The following is an 18554-nucleotide window of genomic DNA, read 5'->3' as shown; positions in this document are numbered from 1 at the left end:
CAAAAGTAATCATTGACAAACTTGATACACAGCGCCAATATCGCGGGATTCCACCAAGAACTCTCTGATCTCATCTGATCTCATCACGTTAAGTAGCCAGTTGGGGCACATGAGCACTGCCCCAACTGGCTACTTAACGTGACACTTCGATTTGGCCCAGTTCAGCGCGGTACCCAGATGTTCCCAGTGCTCTCACCTTTTCTCTAATAAGCTTTACCAACACGGTATGCTATTACAAGTCTAAGAGCCCATATGAGCTGTGTGTTCTGAGCCATTACAAGTATAGTAGCCCAACTGAGATGTGTCTGTACTGAGCCATTACAAGCATAGCAGGCCTGAAGAGTTGTATTCTGAGCAATCACAGGTATAGCATCCCTGATGATTTGTGTATTCTGAGCCATTACAAGTAGAGCATCCCCGATTACATTTATGTCTTCTGAATCAGTAAACATTTAGTAGTCCTTTTGATAAGTCAAATGTTAAGTCAACACTTACAAATAAATGTGACCAGCATCTTAAAAACGCATACCTCTGATGCAGACTCATTAACTCACCTATCAACAAGAATTGAACCAACAGGTTACACAATCTCTGCAGCATGGTTATTGACCACTAAGCTGTCTTTCCCAACAGGTTGTTGACACTGAAAGGCACACAGGGTTAGGACACTTGCAGTTGCATGTGACGCCTGCTTGACATAAATGGTTTGTCAAAAGCTCAAAGCCTGTTTGAACTATCCTACATGAGTCAGGAGATTCAAAAAGAAGCTTTGAAATGTGCTACATTTTTGGAAGTGAAATTGGACATGGGAGAAGCAGAAGTTTTGAAAAGTGCAAGACCGAGTAGAAGGGATTAAAGTATATGACAGCAATGCCATCTTCTCACACTGTTTGCCAGTGTGCATCACACCAGCTCAGGAGGTTGGTGGAAAATGTTCAGACACTGTTCTTGCTCAATACTTTAGCTTGCTGCAGAAAATGCCAACGCATGTTTGTGCTTTGTCATTACAGCAGCTCTGTTAAGACATTCAGGTACTGTCCCAAAACATAGCAGTCCTGCTAAGAAATATGGGCATGATGCAATCAGCCCTGCTGTTAATATTTGGCATTGTGCAATGACATGTGTATAGCCTGAATATATAGCAGTCCTGTTGAGAGGTACCAGTACAATCTGTGCCACTGAAAATATATACAGCACTGCTTCTATCTGTATCCATTATACCTGCTTGTTGTGGGTGGTCAGAAAGGGAGTTAATGTTCAGACCACGTACTTAGCTATTTGTTGCTCTCTAAGAAAACAAACTGTCTAGTGCCCTTTCATGCACGCAAGCACATACAATCTTAAGACAAAATAACCACATCTTCATATAGAACTGCTTGCTGGAAGGCTCTTTTCAAGAGATCAAGAAGCCCAAGCCGCTAAATGCAATTGATGTGCTTCTGTGATGAAAAGAAAGCAAAGTATGAAATGCCCGTGCTGCTGCAACTGCCCTGCCTGTATTAAAGCGGATTAAGACAGAGGAAAATAAAATCAGAAATGCAGTCCTTGTTTAAGACAATTTTCTTTTTACATAATACTACATGTCTCCCAAAGCCAAGTGAAAAGCATGTTCCTGATTGATTCAAAATGCTTTACTAACACTAACCTACAAAATTCAAGCAGTTGAACAAAGTGAACAAAACACAAATTCCCTTTGACATTACTCAGAAAGTATTATCTTGATAGAATTATTAACAGAGCAGTGTGTTAAACAATTAAACAGACGAGGACTAATCCCAGTTGCTTCTTTGTATTGCTAAATTAAAGAGTGGATTTGCAAACTGCTGCTAGCCAGGCTGTCACCAGTGACCTCCATGATTTAAGGGCGTGCTGCCATAAATAGCATTTGTAAGTGTTACGCAAGGAACAATTAAAAGGGCTGTATTTATAAGATTTCTGTGTGTAAAAGGGCCCGAGACACACCTTATCTGTAGGGCTGGATGGAGCACTCCTCGGCTGGCTTGAACTGTCAGAGGGAAATGCTGTTTCCGTTTGACAGTTATGTTCCTCAGTCTTGCATAACCATGTAAAGCCGGGGGTGTTTTGCTTCCCCAACCTGGCTTGGCCCATTGGAGCTGCTGGCTGAGGGACTGCATGTTTGTATGTGTGAGGGAGATGCTCCTGCGCCTCCTCGGTTATACGAACGGAACAGGGCACTTGTCATCAGCAATCTTGTGTGGAGCTGGTTTTGGTGGGAGGATGGTTGTTGCAAACCCCATCTGCTCCCTCAGCCACAATCTGCTCCCTTTTCGAGGCGCTGGGGGCACAGGGGGCCAGGCACAGTATTTGTTTACTGGGCATCTATGATGGATGCCTAGTAACAAACACTCTGCTTGTCACTTACCTCCTCTCACCTCCAGCGCCTTGCATGCACTCATAATCACATTGTCTGTGTGCAAAGTGCTAGGTGGCCAGGGGGCAGGCAAGCCTTTTTTACTGGCCATCTGTGATAAAGCAAGCATAAGTGATATTATGTAGCTAAAATGGCACGTTAATGCACCCAGTCTAGCGATTACCTATTGTGGCATGAAATGTTGTGTTGGGCATCTGTGATAAATAAAGCATAAGTGCTATCACGTGCCTAGACTGGGATTTTGATGCAGCCAGTCTAGCCATTTCTTACTGCAGTATTCCATTTTGTAGTGAAATTTTTGATAAAGCAAGCATGAAAAGTGTTATTATGTTGCTAGACTGCCATTTTGATAGAGCCAGTTTAGAAATGTTTTCATACTGTGTCATGGCATTTTTAATGGTAAAGCCGACTGGAGTATGTTGTTACGTAGGGATGCCTCCATATTTTGGCAGAACATTAATTTGTTTTTGATGAAAATTTGTTTATTGGCATTTTTAAGTCATACATTGCTTAGCGATTGGCAATAGTCAGCATCGCAGTGCCATTATCTGAGATTGCAGAATATAGTAGATTAACTTAATAAACAAGTAACAAACACAAACTGTCTTCATGCATTTTAGCAGGTTGTATCTTCCACTATAGTTCAGCAGTATGGTGTTGGATCACCGATGCACAGCAGTAAGGGGGTGGCAAAGGCGAGTCAGTCTATTGTTCTCATTTCTCAGTGTGCTACTTACATTTCCAGATGGCATCCCGTGTTCAGGGGGGCATGTCGTCAGACTGGAGGAACACGTCTCTTATTAGAGCCTTCCATGCCTCAGATTTAACATTGGCCTCCCCATTACCCCCACCAGCCCCAGCGCCCCATGCTTCTGCGGCTGCCCACTGTTCCAATTCCCTTTTCCACTGTGCATACTGTGGGCCCGTTTTTGATTTCCATGCCATCGCAATTGCCCTTTTTGCCAGCATGCATACCATATCCATTAGCTTCACAGTGTGTTTGATCTTACTCAGTCTGGGGTATGTACCTAAAAGGCATTCTTTCGGGGACCAAGCATATTGTTTGATTTCACCTTTCTCGCATGTCTGTTCAATATTTGTCCAGAAAATACTCACTTTCCAACATCCCCAAAACATGTGCATCAAATCAGCTTCACCACAGCCGCACCACGGACATTGTGCCTCCGCCTGTCTATTAAAACTTGCCACTTTTTTCGGGGTCATGTATGTTCTGTATAGGACATTCATCTGTATTAATCTAAATCTAGCGTTCCTATACACTTCTTTAGGGTATTTCAGTGCCCTTTCCCACTCGTTGTCTGTGATAGTTTCACCAAAGTCCACCTCCCATTTGGCTTTTAGTGTGGTGTTGCGGGGGTTAGATCGATCATTTAATTGGGCATAAATCCTTGACACTGGCTTCCATCCATCGCTCAAGTTATATAATTTGGTCACTACGGGGTTTGTTGTTGGCTCGGTTGGCCAGCCGTCCCACCTCCCTCTGGCCACGTGTTTGAGCTTCTGATACCACAGGAACTGTCCCTTTGGCAACCCACCCTTCTCGTGAAGCGATTCCAATTCTCTGAATTCCCCCTCTTCGAACATGTCCCCCCAGGTATATATGCCCAGTATTTCCCATTGCTTCACTGCCAAAATTGGCATTTCGGGAGAGTAAGGATGCACCAGGTGTGTGAGAGTTTTGGCCCTCCTCCATATTTGTCTACCCAATTTAGCTAGCATTGGAGGGTGCTGCATGTGGCCCCATGGGATCCACAATATATCTTTCAGATATGCAGGTCTAGTCCCGCAAGAGGCCCGTCTCGGTAGAGGCGTCATCAGACAGCCATCTGGTAATGTGGCTTAGTTGCGCTGCCAGATAGTATCTTTCGAAATCTGGGAGTTGTATGCTCCCCGCTCCATGTGGTAGAGTCAACGTGACCAGTGACAGTTTATGACATGCCTTTCCCCATATAAAATCTCTAGTCAGGGCACCTAAATTTCGAAAGAATGTCGGTCTGATATAGTAGCAAATGTTCTGGAAATAATATAAAAACCTGGGCAGGATAATAATTTTAGCAATCGACACTCTCTCCATCATTGATAGCGGTAGTTTGGACCAAAACTTAATTGAGTTGCGGAGTCCCTGTATTATAGCCATTGTGTTGTGCTCGTGCATGAGTTCTGGTGTGTGTCTGACCCCCAAGTATTTGAATGTGTCCAACTGCCATTGTATCCCCACATCCGGTAAGTTTTCTATTGTTGTCCCCCTCAAACCCACGAGCAGGAACATGCAAGATTTCTGTTTACTTAAATGTATACCTGAGTAGCGTGCAAAGTTATCCAGTACTTCCAGGACTATTGGGGCATTATTCTGTGGGTCTCTCAAGTAGAGTAGGACGTCATCTGCGTATAACGAAATTACATGATATTTCCCACCAACTTGTATCCCTGCATCCCAAAACTGTAAACCGCAACCGGTTCTAGCCCCAGAATATAGAGCATAGGCGATAGGGGGAAACCCCGTCTAGTTCCCCTCTGTATGTTCCAAGCTCTCGAGACCATTTTGCCTGTTTTCACCCTTAGCGTGGGATCTTTGTATAATATTTGAATCCACCTCACAAAGCTATCCCCAATCCCAAATTCCTGCAGTACCTCTACCAGACACTCCCAGTATATGGAATTGAACATCTTAATGGCATCTAGTGATATCCCAGCCAGGTGTTCCTCGTCTCCCTCTGTTTGTGCCATAATGTGTTGTAGCCTACGTAAATTGGCAGTCGTGTTACGACCAGGCACAAAACCGTTTTGATCCTTGTGTACCAAGCTTCCCATCCCTCTGGACAGGCTCTTGGCCAGAATGGTGGTCAGTATTTAGCATTGCCAGGGGGCGATAAGAATCGCATTCGTCTGTTGGCTTATGTGGTTTGGGTATTGGGACTATTAATGTTTCTCTCATGATTTTGGGTAAGATTCTGACCTCGTAAGCCTCCGGGAACACCTCATAAAGTACCGGGTTCAATATTGCTTTGTATGCCTTGTAGAACTCTGGGGAGAGCCCATAAGTTCCTGGGGTCTTGCAGGTGGCCAGAGATATAATAGCCTCTGTAATATCCTCTAGTGTGATTACCTCATCTAAAGTCTCTCGCTGTGACTTGCTCAGCTTGGGAAGTTCAATTTCTTCTAACGTGTCGCGTATATCTGTCAGCGACACTGGGCTATTGTGGGCATACAGTTTGGTATAAAAGGCTGCAAAGGTGTCATTTATTGTGTTTTTTGCACTTCTCCATCTCCATCCTTAAGCATGGTCATCGGGTGTTTTGAGTGTTCCCGTTTGCATAGCCATGTCAGCAATCTACCCGGTTTGTCCCCATTATTGTGCATCCTAGTGGTGCGCATTATATAGTCGAATTTAGACAGCCGCCACCACACCAGTTGACAGCTTGTCCTGGCCTCCATTAGGCTTGCTTCGTCCGCCCTAGTCCCTAGGGTAGCGGTCTCCTTTTGTTTTATTTCTTCTTCCTGCTCCTCAAACTCCCTCTTCAGCATTTTCCTGGTTCCCCCTGCACCAGCTATAATCTCTCCCCTAATTACCACCTTCAGGGCCTCCCACACTGAGCCACAGCGATCCACGCAGCCGCTATTGATCGTGACATATTCTGTTAGTTTATCCCCATGTTCATCTTTAAAGATCGGGTCAGTGAGTGCCTCTGTAGGCATTCACTATAATGGAATGGGGGGCCTAGGGCCTTTCATTGCCCAGTGCATGAATAGGGGTGAATGGTCAGAGATAGATCTACCCATGTATTGTATTGATTCCACTTGTGTTAGGTGTGCCTTGTCAATGAAAATATAATCTATTTGTTTGCAAAGGCCATGTGGTGCAGAGTAGTATGAGTAGACCCTATCTGCAGAGTGGTGTTCCCTCCAGGCGTCTGCAAGATCCAGTTGTCCCAGTGTGTTATTTAATGCAACTGGAGCTGTTTCAGCCCGGTTCTGTGGGGGTTCAGATCTGTCCAGGTCCAGGTCCCTCACACAGTTGAAGTCGCCGCCCCAGATATAGAGGCCCTCCCGGTGCAGAGTTATCTTGGGTTGTAATTTACTGAGGTATGCCGGTATGCCATGATTAGGGAAGTATGTGTTTACTATGCAGATCTCAACTTGTTCAATTGCGCCCCGTAGTACCAGGTACCTCCCTTCCGTGTCTGCTTCAACCCCTAATAGCTGGAAGGGCACCCCAGGATTGATCCAAGTAAAAAAAAACGTGCATATTTAGAGTAGGGAGCCCCATGTCCCTGCCAGGCCCAGCATTCTTGTAGCTTGGTCAGGGCCTCAGCTGTGAGGTGGGTCTCTTGAAGAAATGCAATATCCACTTTCTTCCTGCGTAGGTAAGACCTGATCCTGTTTCTGCGTAAGTAGGACCCCATCCCACGCACATTCCATATTAGTATATTAAGCTGTGCTGCCATTTTTGATCATGCGGTACTTCCAGGCCCCCCTCCCGTCCCACTCCTCATGTTCTAGGCTTTTGCAATTAGAGCTCCCCCTTACCCCCCACCCCTGCACCCCACCAATCGTGCATTGAAATCGTTGGCTACCCCTAACTACTTCTGTATTGCATGAAGACTTTAAAACAGAAAAAGAACAGTTGCAACAACAAATGCAAACCAAACAATTGCACCCAGCAGCGTCACAACCGGTTTTGTGCTCGGGTGTCTCTGCACTGACCTGCCCCTTCCAGGGCATCCAGCGTGAATGTGTGCGTGCCGGCAACATGCCACCACTGGTCATTCCGAGGGTTAGGGCGCAGCACACAGGGTGAGTGGCCAAGCTCTGTTCCCAGCCGTTTGGTGAATGCTTCTGTGGACTTTCCATGACAATGAGTTGTTCCACTGGTAGTGACTCGAGATAATCTCGCTTCCTTGAGGGTGTCCTTTCCTCGGTAGTAGTGTGCTTCAAGAGTCTTTTTGCTGCCCATCTGCCAAATTATTGTGTTCCAGCCACATGCTGGCTGCTGCCAGTGTCTCTAAGAATATAGCTCGCCCCTTGTGGATCACCTTTAGTCTGGAGGGGTACAGCAGCATATATTTCAGGTTTAGGTGTCTGAGCTGTGCTTTAATCGGGACAAAGGAGTTCCTTGCTCTCTGCACAGCTTGCGTGTAGTCAGAATATATGGTTATCTTGGAGTCGCCTCGCTCTATCACCCCACCTTCTCTCGAATATTTAAGTATGATCTCCCTGTCCTGGAAGTTGAGGGTCTTTGCGATCATTGGCCGGGGGTACGAGCCTGGCGGTGGTTTCTTTTGAAGAGATCAGTGGGCTATCACGACCGCAAAGCCCTGCGAAAGTTTGCCTTTGCCAATTTATTGCTGTAGTAGGGACTCCATGTATCTGGTCGGGTTCAGACCCTCCGCTCCTTCAGGGATTCCGAGCAGTATGATATTACTCCGCCTGGCCCGCCCTTCCGCCTCCTCGGCTCTTGCTTCCAGCATCGTGAATTTTCCTCTCTAATTCAGCCACCTTGGATTTCAAGTCCGTTGTGGCTTCCGTGGTTTCTAATAACCCAGCTTCGGCTTTGGTCCCCCTCTGCATCAGGTTCCTCGCATCCTGTCTCATTAGCTGCATGTTGGCTGTGTTTTATTATATGTGCGAAAATAAAATCTGCAGCCTTTTATGCCAAAAAAGAAAACATGTCTCATTCTGCACCTTACTGGTTGGGGAAAGTAAGGGGCCAAAAGGAATGAACAAGAATAATGTATGTTGGCATAATAATGGGCAAATGGCCGGGTTATGCTGCTGCTACCTTTTGGCTCGCTCCCTGCTAGTCCCTAACCGTCAAACCCAGAACTCCCACACTCACCCCATTCCAAGCCTCACACAAACACTTCAAGTTCCACTGCCCACTCACATAGACACACAGCTCTCACAGCAGATGGAATAGCAACCGGTGGAATAAAAGCAGGCGCTAGACTATAGCTAGGCCCTAGGTTACAACACTGGGACTGTTTCTGGAGCCTTCATTTTCAGCGATTCCCTGCTCCTTCAGCACAAGGGTTATGAACTGGCCATCCATCTCCTTTCCCAAGTCGATCTTATGAAATGGCGCCTCACACGATTCTATGTCAAGACGGAGGCGAGCATTATGCTTCATCTTCTTATTTATTACTTTCCAACCGTTTTTTTTTTCTTCTAAAAACTTCATTTCCCATCAGTGTTAGGTCCCTGTCCCCAGTGTCCTGGTCATGTGACCTAGTCCTTCCTCTTCCTGTAACCTCCTCTCCTTTTCCTGCTCTCCAGAGATAAATACCCTTTTCATTTAGCTACGTATTCAGTCAGCATTTGTTTTAGGGTTATTGGCTATTTTACGTGGATAATCAAAGAATTTTCATTAACACATAACGCTATGCTAGAGCGCAGGGACCGTGCAGCGTAGAAAGGATTAGTTTATCCGTTAAGTGAATTTATTCGGCGGCCCCGTGCTGCATTATCAGCACTCCAGGGGCTTGTCTGAGGCTTTTCGGCTCACTCGCGTAACACACGAGTGAGCAAAGAGCTCCCAACCTTGTGGAACAAGTTGACAGTTCAATCATTGTTAAGATTGCAGTTGGAAGCAGTCAAAGAAGAGGAGGTTACAGGAAGAGGAAGGACTAGGTCACATGACCAGGACACTGGGGACAGGGACCTAAGACTGCTGGGAAATTAAGTTTTTTGAAGAAAAAAATAAAATAAACTGTTGAAACTGCTGGAGAGTAATAAATAAGAAGATGAAGCATAATGCTCGCCTCCTTGTCTTTAATAGAATCAAGAGCTCCCTGTGCTATTAGCAGGGGGAATCTTCATTGTCTTCGTGGATGACTCTTCCTCAGACGTAACCTCAATCAGACATATAAGGAAGCAAGCAGTGCTGTCACCAGAAATCAGTTTTAGGGAATAGGTGGGCAGGGGAGTGCAGGGAGACCACAAATACATGGCTCATGAAATAAGGGTCAAAGGGACAAGCTGGTCTAAGTGTACCTATATTTTATCAAGCTGGTTAAAAAAACATATCATTAAGCATGTTCAGATTAGGTTTAATGCAATCAAGGTTTTGCATCAAGTTGATATGTATCCTAAAAAGTTAACTCATGTTGACTGGATGAAGATAAAATATAGGTATACTTAAACCAGCTTGTCCTGTTGTCCCTTATTTCATGAGCCTCACCCCGCCGGACCATGTATTTGCGGTCTCCCTTGCTGTGAGGCGCGAGACCGCCTGGGCCCCCGCCGGCATTCACACGTGCGCACACACACACAAACCAAGGACCCACATGGGACGCGTGTTGGCTGCTCGGTCCCGGCGGCAACTGCCTCTCCGGACCGTCTTTATTTTCAATAACCACAACGCAACATCCCTCCTTTTTCCTCAAACAAGAAACAATTATAACATTGGCACACAACAAATGCAACTCGGGACTTGACAACCAGTTCTCACCCTGTTACGAGGCAGAGTCCATGATAAAGTCCTGGAACCTCGGCAGTGGCCTCCGCCCCGCCCGGCTCGGGTACCTTCTGGACTCCTCTCAAGGTGTCTCTGGGGCCTCAAGAACTTCTGGCGATCCCTCGTCCCTTGATGGTGATCCTTCCCCGGGTCCGGATGCCTCTGGCACCGCTGGAGGGGGCACCGTCTCAATCCACTGACACATTTCATGTGATGGTGCCCCTAGCATTGGCTCCGGTGATCATGGACCCCTTAACATGGGTCACACCCAGTGGCTGGGCCTCATACGGGAGCGATAGCTTCTCTTCCGGCCTCCTATTGCGGACCAGCACAGTGTCCCCCATGGCAATCACCTTCTCCTGCAAGTTCTGGCGGGCGCTCTCTTGCTCGTTGTGGACGGCCCTTTCCACGCGTACACGGTTGTTGTCAATTACTCCCGGACTGCGTCCTTTCACTTCGAGGGATCAGTCCTATGGGGGCCCGCTTGAAGAGAGCCTCTGCTGGCGCAGCCCCGGTGGACTGATGGGGGGTCGTGCGATACTCACGCAGAAATTCGAACAGATTGCGGCAGAGCTCCTCTCCCCCATTCATCGAGATGCGAAAGACCTTATTGAGAGTCCTCATAAAACGTTCCACCTCCCCATTTGCCGTGGGCCAGAGCGGGGTAACCTTTCGGTGCTTGATCCCCCTCTCCTCACAGTACTGGGCGAACTGCTGCCCTTGGAATGGCGAGCTGTTGTCCGAACAGATCTCAGTGGGGAACCCATGGGTGGTGAACATCTTCTCCAGGGCCAGAATGGTGTAATCGCTGGCTGTCGATTCCACCAGTTCCACCTCGGGATAACGGGACCACTGGTCAATGACTGCAAGAAAGTACATTCCTCTGCCCGTGGACCCGAAGTCGGCGTGCACCGTCCCCCAGGGTTGCTCACTTCTTTCCATGGCCTGGATGGGCGGCCCTCTTTCCGTCGGACAAGCCGCCTGGCACGGTATGCATGCCCGCACAAAGTCGTCCACCCTGTTCTCCAGGTCTGGGAACCACACCTTCAGCCTTAGGCGTGCTTTCATTTTTGCAGTCCCCTGGTGACCTTTATGAGCGAGCTGCAGTACTTTCCCCACCAGTGCTTGCGGGATGACGATTTGGCACCCTCTCAGCAGAAGGCCGTCCTCTGCCACTGACAGTTCGTTGCGGACCTTCCACAGTGCTTGGAGATCTTTCGTGCTCCACTCTCCCTTCTGGCATTGTTCGTGAGCACTTCGTGCCACTCACCACTATCCATGGCTTCCTTGATGACCAGGAACACCTCGTTCACATTCGGCGCGTCCGCGATCTCATGGCGCGCCAGGGCCACAGGCAAGGCGGCTTCCACCACGTGCTGAACCATTTCAACGCAGTCCACCACCTCGTCAGAGTCACGAAGGCACCCCGCCCCCGGGTGACGGGACAGATAGTCTGCGGGGTTGTGAGTGCCCGGACGATACTGTAACTTGACCCCATACTCCATGAGTGACAGCATCCATCTCTCAATACGCGGTGGGGGCTTGGACGAAGCACCGGCCATGATCGGAATTAGAGGCTTATGGTCAGTTATCACAACCACGGGTTTCCCCGGGATGTAGATCCGGAAGTGTTTACAGCCCCATAGGATAACCAGGGCTTCGCGCTCAATTTACGAATAGCGCTTTTCCGTCTCCGTCAGCGCCTTGCTCGCATAGGCGATGGGACGCATGGTCCCGTGTGGATCTGCCTGCATGAGCACCGCTCCCAGGCCCACCGGGTTGGCGTCCACCACTATTTCTGATTCCCTGTCCGGATTGAAATACACCATGGTCTCCTGACCCGACAAAGCGTTCTTGATATCAGCAAACGCCCTCTGTTCTTTCACCGTCCAGGCCCACGCCACGTCGTTCCTTGTCAGGGCCCGCAGCGGCTCCGACAGAGACACCAGATCACAAATAAATCGTCCACAATAGTTGACCATACCAAGCAAGCTCCGTATATCGGCTGGCGATTCTGGCGGGGCCGCTTCCCGAATGTCTCTTACTTTCTCCGGGTCAGGCGAGATGCCTCCTGCGTGGAACACAAAACCGAAGAATTCTATTTGGTCCTTCAGAAATCAAATTTTTTCCGATGCAAGGTCAATCCCAGGCTTTTGAGTCTCTCCAGTGCCCGCTCCAGACGCTTCAGGTGTTCCGCCTCCGACTGTGCGAACACCAGAATGTCATCGGACATATTGTTCACCCATTTTAGTCCCGCCAGGGCCCCCCGGATAGCGTTCTGGAAAACTTCTGCCGCCGACTAGACACCGAAGCTGAGTCTCTTAAACTGGTACAGCCCCTCGTGAGTCGTGAAGGTGGTAATATATCTCGACTCCGGGTGAAGTTCCAGTTGATGGTAGCCAGATCTCAGGTCCAGCTTGGAGAAAACTTTTTCTCCCTGCAGCTCGCCGACGATGTCATCCAGTGTGGGTGTAAGGTGTCGCACCCTCTTGATGGCCATGTTGGGCAGTCTCATGTCCACGCAGATGCGGACGGCTCCTGGTTGTTTGGGCTTTGGGGCAACAACAATTGGGGAGACCCACGGGGTCGGACCCTCAACCCTTTCAATAATGTCCAAGTCAATGAGCGACTGCAGTTCCTTCTCCACCTGTGCCCTCAGGTGGAAGGGTATTCTACGCTGTTTGAGGGCCGTCGGACTCACAGAGCCATCAGTGTGGAGCCTGATGGGGTCCCCCTTCATCTTACCGACCCCTTGAAAGATGATGTCAAAGTGCTGCAGGAGGCGGTCAATGTCAGTATGATAGCCAGTGTGAAATGTACAATGTCAAGTGCTTCAGAAGCAGCACAGCTCAAAAGGGAGGGCGGGGGGACGCTTGTCACAAAAAATCTCGCCTTGATCTTGTTCGGCCCGTGTGACACCGGCGCCACAAACACTCCTTGAATTGGTAGCGGGGTATCTCCCCCGAAAGAATATATCCGGGCCTTGGACTCTGTCAGCCTGGGAGGGCCTGGGAGAGCTTCATAGTGCTCTGCGGCTAGCACGCAGACTGACGCACCAATGTCTATCAGAACTGGAGTAGGCACCTCCCCAATGTTCACGGTGCACGTCGGTTTCCTGTAACCACTGGAGCCGGCAGCAATGTTGGAGATAAAGAAGATTTGCTCCTCCTCCTCTTCCTCCTCAGCAATGCCCAAGTCCTGCATGCCCTGCTCAACCGACGACACACCCCTCACTCTCCGGGGATTGCTCCCGCCAACTCTCGCTAGCCCTCTCGACACCGTCACTGGGGTGGAGCCCCTGCACACCCTTGCATAGTGTCCCGGCGTGCCACACCGGCCACAGACCCTCGTCTTCACCGGGCAATCACCCACATGCGGCAGGTCATACCCACAATATGGACATGACTGCCGAGTACCAGCCGCAGAGGGACTGTCCACCCTCCTTGGTGTCCATCGCGCCCTTCCTGGGGCAGCACGACCGATGGCAAAAGCGTCTTCACCCTTCCCAGGGTTCATGGCAGCATCCATTTTCGCCCCTCTGGACTCTGCCAGCTCATAAGCTCTTCCTGTGTCGGGGATCTGTTGCAGCGCCAGGCCCGGGTCACGTAGAACCTGCCTCCTCAGCTTCCCCGAGCTACACCCTTGCAGCAGCTGGTTTCGCAACATCTCCTCCTCATTCGCCCACCTGCAGGGTGCCTCAGCAATGGATGGAGATGTTTCCAGCCGTCTCCACTGGCTTCCTGGGTCTATGCTTCTTTTATTTTTTTGAATCCACGGCCCCTTAAATCACGAGGGCCATGGAGTGTCCAAAAATTGTTTCTGTAGACTAAGGATCGCAGCCGGCACACGAGCACCCTCCCGGGCCGCAACCGCTGCAATCCGCGATGCAGACAAGATGGCTGCCGGCCATGTGCGTAGGTCCGTGACGGCACGGAGAGGAGGCACTCTCTCCGAGTCAATCGGAGCAGTGACTCGTGTCTCTGCTGCCGCCGCTCCTCGTCACCAGTGTTGTGAGGCGCAAGACCCCCTGGGCCCCCGCTGGCTTTCACACGTGCGCTCACACACACACAAACCAAGGACCCACACGGGACGCGTGTTGGCTGCTCGGGTCCCGGCGGCAACTGCCTCTCCGGACCGTCTTTATTTTCGAGCGCATGCGCGAGCCTCGTTATGGGCTGCACATGCGTACAATGCGTAATCACTACGCAACATCCCTGCACTCCCTTTCCTAACAATTCCATCCCTCTGCATACACCTCTCAAACTCTAACCAAACACAATCACAAGCCTAAAACGCAGCATTCCGCACAAACTTCACAACAATGCAACAACAAAACAAACCACACATAGACTTGCACAACAGCACACGACGACTACGGACCGTAAAACACCCCCAAGCCCAGCCAACGGACCCACCGGGCTGAGGCTGCCAACAGCACATCATTGCTCTCTTACACTTTTCCAGCTTACTCCCACTAACCCACCCCCTCTCCTCCCCTTTTTCAGAGCGCCAGCGGACCACTTCGTTGGTGATAGTGCGCTGTACAAATGTCCTTTAACATTAACATTAACCTATTCCCTAAAACTGATCTGGTGACAACACTGCTTGCTTCCTTATATCTCCGATTGAGGTTCCGCCTGAGGAAGAGTTTGGTTGGGTACAGGGAAGGCCCCTCTTGATCTGCTTCTGTAATGCCACTGCCTAAAAACGTCTTCTGTTACCTCTATATTGTGACGTCCCAGTTTGTTGGTGTGCATGCGCGGGCCTCGTTATGGTCCCGCGCATGCGTGGTGGAATAAAGTGCGTCCGTGCGGCAGTTGCCGCCGGGACGCGGAGCAAGCAGCATCGCGTCCCGCATGTTCTTTTTGTCCGTGTCTGTGTGCGTGTGCCTGCGTGGGCCTAGGAGCCAGATACAACAACTGGCGACGAGGCGGGATCGCTGCCACAGCGTTCGCCCAACGGACGTGGGCGCACTATAAACATCGTCGGCACGCGAGTGCACGACGCGGATCGAGTGCGAACGTTTTTCGCCTCGAGGCAGTAGCGGCCTGCAAAGGTGCTTGTGCGCTGCCACAAAGCAAATTTTTTGAACTCTTGATTGTCCCCAGCAACCTGGGGATAATCCAAAAAAAAAAAGCCGGACACAAGGCTAGAGCGGCTGACCACGGCAGAAGGTACGTCGAAGAGCACACCAGCCAGGTTTGCGGCCTCTATCACCCCGAGAGGTGCCTGTGCGACCTGTGAAGATGACAAGCAGCGAGGATGAAACGGAAGTGGCGACAAGAGTGGTGAGGACGCAACAGGGATCGCTGCTGCCCATGCAGGAGTTTGACATGTCAGGGCCCCCGTCCAAGCTGGGACCCAGGTGGCTCCTATGGGTCAAGAAGTTGGAAATGTACTTTACTGCGATGGGGACTTCGAATGACGACGCAAAAAGGGCGACCCTTCTATATTCGGCTGGCCTGGACATTATGCGCATCTATGAATCACTCGCCCTACCAGTGGTAACGTATGACACTGTCAAGACCACGCTTGAAAACCATTTCATCCCACAGTCAAATGTCGACTACGAAAGGTTCCTATTCTGCAGAGAGAAGCAAAGGGAAGAAGAATCTCTCGATCAATTCTGTGCCAGACTCCGATTGATAGCCAGCACGTGTCGCTGGGACAACGACGAGCTGATGATAAGGAACCAGGTGCTCCAGGGCTGCAGCTCGGGCAAATTGCGGCGGCAAGTGCTGAGGGAGCCGGGGTGGTCACTGCAGCAGATACTGGACAGTGGAAGGACATATGAGCTAGCGGAATCCAGAGGTGCTAGCATGGACGTGGCGGTCAGGCCGAATGCAAGGGAGGAGGCTTTTGCCGTTTCCAAAAGAACAAAGCTGAAGGAGAAGTGGGCCCCGAAGGCATCAGAGAACAGGCATCCGTCCACGCCTGGGTCGATTTGTCCAGATTGCGGATATAACCTGCCACATACAGAGGAGTGCCCCGCCAAGACGAGGTCGTGCGGACGGTGCAATGGACTAGGGCACTATGCTTGCATGTGCCGCGCACCGGCCCCTGTACCCACCCAGAGAGGCCCCGCGAGAATGAGAGGCGGCGGGTTCAGAAGGCAACGCAGCATTGCAGCCCTCGAACAGGAGATACGGAGGCTACAACTCGCGGAGGAAGAGGAAGAAGAGGAGGAGGACGAAGAAGAGGTATTCTTCATCTCTAACATTGCCTCGGAAAACAAACGGAGGAGGCAACCCAGGTGTGTGGTGGACATATTGGGTGTGCCGACTCAGATACTCATAGACACAGGAGCCTCTGTGTGCGTGCTGGCAGAGGAAGATTACCTGAAACTTCCAGGCCCGCCGGCGCTGGACAAGTCCAGGGCGAAGATATTTACTTTTGGAGGAGACACCCCACTGCCACTCAAGGGTGTGTTCGTGTCACCTGTGTCGAAGGGGGATAGTACCATCAAGGCAAAGTTCTTTGTCACAGACGTGAGCCCTCACTCGCTTCTCAGTTGCGCGGCGTCGGAGGCCCTCAATTTGGTTCACTTTGCGTATGGTGCATACCAGATAGACATTGAGACACTATTGGACAGGTTCTCGGGCATCTTCGAGGGCATAGGGAAACTTAAAGCACCCCCAGTGCGCCTGCATATCGACGAGTCCATCAGACCGACAGCCCTCAAGCACCGCAGGATCCCGTTCCACCTAAGGGAAAAGGTGGAGGAGGAACTACGGTCACTAGTAGAGATGGACATCATTGAGAGAGTGGAGGGGCCGACGCCCTGGGTGTCCCCAATAGTGATGGCCCCCAAGCCAAAACAGCCTGGGGCAGTGAGGATTTGCGTAGACATGCGCCTCCCAAACGCTGCAATTAAGAGGGAGAGGCACATTACACCCACACTAGATGACATTATCGGAGAGCTTCAGGGGGCGAGAGTATTCTCGAAGTTGGACCTACGGGCGGGCTACCATCAGCTCGAACTGCACCCGGACTCCAGGTTCATAACTACTTTTACGACGCATGACGGCCTCTTCCAATTCAAACGACTGAGCTTCGGCATCTCATCGGCCGCCGAAGTTTTCCAGAACACCATTAGAGGGGCTTTGGCTGGCCTAAAAGGGGTGCTGAACATGAGCGACGACATTTTAGTCTTTGCGGACTCCGAACGGGAGCACATGAAGAGGCTGGAGGACACGCTCCTGAGGTTGAAGAACTTAGGGCTCACCCTTCATCGACAAAAATGCGAGTTCTTCAAGGACCGTATTGGTTTCTTTGGGTTCATCTTCCACACGGCCGGTGTGTCGCCCGACCCAGCCAAAGTGAAGGACATTAAGGAAGCCGCCCCCCCCGCAGTCCCCTATGGAAGTGAGGAGCTTCCTGGGGATGGTGACCTATTGTGGGCGTTTCATCAAGGGGCTAGCGTCGCTGGCGGAACCACTCAGAGTTCTAACGAGGAACGACGCTGTGTGGAAATGGGGAGCCAGTGAGCAGGAGGCATTCCAGACGCTGAAAAATGCCCTATCCGATGGGGACACCATGGCATACTTCAACCCCAAAGTGGAATCAGAGGTGGTGGTTGACGCGAGTCCAGTGGGAGTAGGGGCGGTGCTACTGCAACCTGACGAACGTGGGGACATGCGCCCCATCGCCTATGCGAGTAAGGCCTTTTCGGACACGGAAATGAGATACTCACAGATTGAACGGGAAGCGTTAGCCATCCTGTGGGGCTGTCGCCATTTCCGGTTGTACATACTGGGCAAACCTGTCGTGGTGGTAACTGACCACAAGCCGCTCCTGCCCATATTGGCTGGGGGTCGTCCAAGCCGCCCCCCAGGATCGAAAGGTGGATGCTAGCCCTGATGGAGTACGGGGTGAAACTCGTATACCGACCAGGCACGAACAACCCGGCCGACTACCTGTCGCGCCACCCCAGCAAGGAGAACTCTGTCACCGACATTGTGGCGAATGAGTGCCATGGGCTTTTGTGTCAGGTGGTGGAAGGGTCTCTCCCGATGGCAATATCGAGACTGGAGATGGCAACGTCATGCTCCAAGGACGAGGTGTTTACCATTGTCAAGAATGCCGTGAGGAGCGGCGAGTGGAGGGAAGTGCTTCACGACAACTCCCGCCGTCAAGCGGAGGCTCAGAGCGACCTCCGAGCGCTCTGGAAGGTGAAGGATGAACTCTCGGTCGTGGACGATGGGCTTCTACTTCGAGGGCGGCAAATCGTCATCCCACGGGCACTGAGGTCAAGGGTCCTCGAACTAGCCCACATCGGCCATCAGGGAATTGTCAAAATGAAGGCTCGGCTGAGACACAAAGTATGGTTCCCGGACTTGGAGGGGCGAGTGGAGAGTTTCGTGAGGAGGTGTATCGCATGTCAAGCAGCGGCCCCGGGAGACAGAGCTCCGCCAATAAGGTCGATGGAGCGTAGCTGCCGACCATGGGAAACTGTCCATGTGGAGTTTGGCTCGACTGGTCGGGGAATGTATTTTCTGGTGGCAGTGGACCAATGGTCCAGGTACCCCGAGGTGGAGGTGGTACAGTCGACGGCGACAGAGTTCGCAACGAAGGCATTAGATAAAATGTTTGCCACCCATGGTTTCCCAGACCTCCTGTGCTCGGACAATGGGCCACCGTTCACAGGCAGCCAATTTGCAACTTACCTCCGAGAAAGGGGGATCCGGC

Source organism: Ambystoma mexicanum, chromosome 1q (genome assembly GCF_040938575.1).
Source record: "Ambystoma mexicanum isolate Mex_15411 chromosome 1q, UKY_AmexF1_1, whole genome shotgun sequence".
NCBI lineage: Eukaryota > Metazoa > Chordata > Amphibia > Caudata > Ambystomatidae > Ambystoma > Ambystoma mexicanum.
The sequence above is the reverse complement of the archived record's forward strand: the minus strand, read 5'-3'. Positions refer to the sequence as shown.